This window comes from Muntiacus reevesi, chromosome 2 (genome assembly GCF_963930625.1).
Source record: "Muntiacus reevesi chromosome 2, mMunRee1.1, whole genome shotgun sequence".
Classification (NCBI taxonomy): Eukaryota; Metazoa; Chordata; class Mammalia; order Artiodactyla; family Cervidae; genus Muntiacus; species Muntiacus reevesi.
This window is the reverse complement of record NC_089250.1, coordinates 120,322,245-120,326,621: the sequence shown is the minus strand read 5'-3', so window position 1 is coordinate 120,326,621 and position 4,377 is coordinate 120,322,245. Positions and strand designations below refer to the sequence as shown.

General features: G+C 39.1%; 1 pseudogene; it reads left to right on the top strand.

Annotated features, from left to right (window-relative positions):
- The first annotated feature begins 2,158 nt into the window (after nucleotides 1-2,158).
- LOC136161952 (small nucleolar RNA U3) lies at nucleotides 2,159-2,247 on the top strand (annotated as a pseudogene).
- The last annotated feature ends 2,130 nt before the right edge of the window (nucleotides 2,248-4,377 follow it).

The following is a 4,377-nucleotide window of genomic DNA, read 5'->3' as shown; positions in this document are numbered from 1 at the left end:
TGCCATTTCCCTTCTCCAGGGGATCTTCCTGACCCAGGGTTAGAACCTGCGTCTCCTGCTTGGCAAGTGGATTCCATTGTAATAGTCAAAATTCTTGCCCCTGTTTTCAAGAGGCAATTAGTGGGGGGGGGGGGGGGGGGGGTGTCACTAACTTCTCAATGCACCTGCTGTGCTGCTCTATCCCTCAGGGTCAAAGAGTGTACTCCTGTTCCTTCTTCCCTTCTACCCTCTCCTGCCCCTGTTGTTAGCGCAGTTGCTGTAGTCACTGCACTGATCACCTCAGGCAGCTACATTGCAGGACTCCAAGAGGTGCCATCCTGCTTTTTGTGAAAGATGCTCCCTGGAGTTGCACAGTGCACAACCTGCTCCTGGCCCCATGGAACACCATGAAAGAGGATACAGGGAGCCAAGTCCCCGGCTTGCTTAAAGAACCACCTTTTTTTTACTATTAACATTATATATACCTCTACATAACATTATATATTACAAAAATACATTATATTTTATTATATAACATTATATACCTTTCAGGGCATTTGGGGGAAATGAAAGAGGCAAGATGTATATTTGTCAGAATTAAATCAATTAGAATCCCATATAGGATGTGTAATTAATCAAAATTTTCATTTTGATTTCATTTTCATCAGTGCAAATGCTCAAAACAAAAATTATTCTGTTGTTATAATAATACATCATGCCAATCAAAAATTTATATATGTACCATATTTCATCAAAATAAGATAACATTGATTATAAGCAACATTATTTTATGTACAACTAGGAAAGAAAAACACTGCCAATTAAATTATGACATATCATTAATTGTAAGACATCCTAATTTCAGAAGTGATAAAATGTCAAAAAGTGTGCATCTAAGAATTGATGAGACATAATGTGTTTTAACGCATCTAAAAGGCAAAACACCACCATATGGTCCAGTAGTAGTTTGAAATATTAAGTTTCTGGGTTTTGACATATAACTTATTTGTTTGTTATACATGATCCTCAAATAATCACACTGTGAAAGTTAACCATAAGAGCAGAGACAGTACAGTTCAACTGCATATAAACACATAAAACAAACACAAATAACTTGTGATTCAGTCACATAAAGTTTAAAAGAAATACTAGCATCCAGCCAATGTAATGTAGTATTTGGATTACATTACAAATAAAAAATTTAAGTTTTGGACAGCTGCTTATTCTGAAAATGTGTGATGACAAGGAGAATGGACATATTTTTATCCTTGGAAAAGTCAAACTAAACAATCAGAAAAATTTCAACAGTGCAGTAGAATGACTTTACATTTATCCCGGAAGCTGAACAATAGTCCTTGTTGCTTGTGGGGCCATCAGGAAAAGCCAGCTGTGGGTTTCTTTCTAGTACAATTAATTGCTTCCGCTGTATATAAAATTGAAAGAATTGGGTGCTTTAGTGCGGAAAAAGGATATCCTGTACACTGCTCCTATTTCCTCACAAAAGCTATTATTGAGCCTTTTGCCATTAATTCACATGCATTGGATTATCCTGTGATGAAAGACCAAGTGGCTTCTCATTTTTATAGTCTCTTATCTCCTATTTATTTGGCACCTCTCTGGAGATACCTGCTCTTCTCCCAAGACTGGTTAATTGCTAGGATGTCAGAAGGTAGCTAATGACTGACTTCCTTTTCTGAGACTAATTGTGAGCTCATCTCTGTACTTTTTCTTAGAGTGGCGTTTCTCATTGCTGAGAAATATTCTGAGTTCTCTTATTTTTGAAATGACAGAGGCAGCATGTTCAGTGCCAATTTTCAATCCCTGCCCACTGTTCACTTTGAGATCAGCAAGTAACTCATTATAAATCCCCTGGATAAACCTGAACGGTCCTGTATACAACAGCCATTTGCTAAGTGTGACTATGTACATTTTAAATTAGTTAAAAGGAAACCAACATTTAAAGTTCAGTTTCTCAATCTTGGCTCATTAAGTGCTCAATAGCCACATGAGGTTAGTGGTTACCATATTGGAAGAGGGAAGATATAGAACATGGCCATTTTCACAGAAAGTTCTATTGGACGGTGTTGCTATAAACTGTGATCTGGTCCCCTCAGGCCTCGTGAATAGTATCTGAACCCTGAATGGATGTTTCTGTGGTCACCATCAAAAACAAATGGTAGAAAGGCTACTTTCAGGATCATTTCTGTAGTTTGTTACTCGAGGAGTTTCTCCGAGCATGTGGAGCACCAGAAATGCGGGGCCACTGCTCACCTGGTATAAAGTTACATAAGGGCTGGGAAGATCCGCTGGAGGAGCAAGTAGATCCCCACTCCAGTGTTCTTGCCTAGAGAATTCCATGGGCAAAGGAGCCTGACAGCCTACAGTCTGTGGGGTCGCAGAGTCAGATACGACTGAGCAACTAACACACACACTCAATAAGTGTTCTTACCACACACACACATACAAATATATATATATATATATATATATATATATATTTCTTAATGGGAGAAAATTGACAAACATGCAAATAGTGTCTGTGGTATCTCCAGGGGGTGGGACTATGATTACCTTTTTCTTCTTCCTATTTATATGTGTTTTGGGGGTTTTATTCCTTTCTTAATTGGTAAAAAATCACATTTAAGATCCTTAAACCCATTCATTTATCAACAGTTTCAAATTAGGTGGTTTTATCCAACCTCTCCCTTAAGAGAGGAAGTAGTCATTTTGAACAACTGTTTCTTTAAAAATTAAACTCAGCCAGCAGTTTTTAGTTAAAAGATATGTATTCTATTCTCTTCTAGCACGAAAAGCATCAGAGAACTTGCATTTAGGATACCCTAGAGCCCTGATAAATAGAATTACAGAACATCCCTCAGGAAGAGATGGCTCGTGATCACTAGCAATCCTCTCATCCAGGTATTTGTCGGGCATTTTGCCAGGATATACATATTTCTAGACTATACTTCAGAGTCTCAGAATCAAGGCTCAACAGGTTAAGGAGGCCTATGGAGCTGAAGAGGGCTCTAGTTTTACCATTGAAAAGAGAACCATAAAAAAAGAATTCCTTGTTTCTTAAAAGTTCAGGCATGATCATACAGGTTTAATTAGGAACAGCCAGCTGTTTACAGCAAATTATAAACTGCATAAGCAGACCTCAGTGGACACTCCCAAAAGATGTCCCATGAACCCTTACTTCTCCAAGTCCAGATTCAGCAGATTTGGCTTGGTGAGGTAGGGTGCTGTGATGCCAGTCAGAGGAGTAGTCCCTTTCCACAGCTTTCCATGACCAAAGGAGAGGGTCAAGAGTACATGGAAAGCCTCTGCTTTTCTTTCCTTTTGTCCTTGAAACCTGAAGCCAATTCACTGTTTTCTTGACTACCACTGCATCCGCCCAGTAGAGAGACACTTCAGAAACAAGCTAAGTAACAGGATAAGAACACCAACTTTGAAGTCCAAATTCTGGCTGAACTTCCTAATTTTTGACCTTAGGCAGAGTTTGTCAACCCTGAATCCCAGTTTCTTCGCCTATAAAATGAGGATAAATAATATTGATTTAATGAGGCAGATATGAGAATTAACCAAGAGTATTTGGAAAACTGTTGGCATAAAATCAACACTCAATTATTTTTACTTACCTTTCCTTTTCCTTCTAGAAGGGGATTGGTCCACTGGTGTTTCTATTGAAGAGGAAGGAAAACAAACTGTAAAACTCTTAATGAGCCTTACTTCAAATACTGCCCGGTGCAGTTCAGTAATTAGTATATGAGTTCTGCTTCAGCTTGGGCTGGGTTCCAGTTCTTTGCTCCAGCCTTAGCTCAGGAATTTCCTCCTCTAGAAAACCTTTGCTACCCACTCCCAAGCTGAGTAAGTGGCCTTCCCAAGCAGTCCCGTGGCACTCCAAGCTTGTTTTTATCCTTATCGTTTACCTTGCATTCTGCTTCTCAAAACAGGGTACCTGGCATTGAGCATGGAGTACAGGATGTTATAAGGCATCCTCTCCAGAGCATCAGTTTTATCTAATAATGAGTAAAACAAAGGACACGTATATATTTTTAAGATAAGATACTAGATTATATAAGAAATTTCACAATGGCAGAGGGTTCCTAGAAGACATGTGCTCATCGTCCTTTGCTTTTAGATTTTCTTTGCAGAAAAGTTGCAGAAGCACTTATTGCCACATGACATTACACCGTAACTAGTCTCTTTCTTCCAGCAGACTATGAGCTCTGTTATGGCAGGCATTGTACCTCATTTGCCCCTGAATCACAAAACTTACCTACATAGCATGAGGCCTGTCTCAAGGTGGAGGCTTCAGAAATGTTTGTGGAGCTGAAATCAACTCTCTGTCTTCTCCCAGTACTTTGGGGAAACTATAGTTTTTCCATCAAAGTGAGC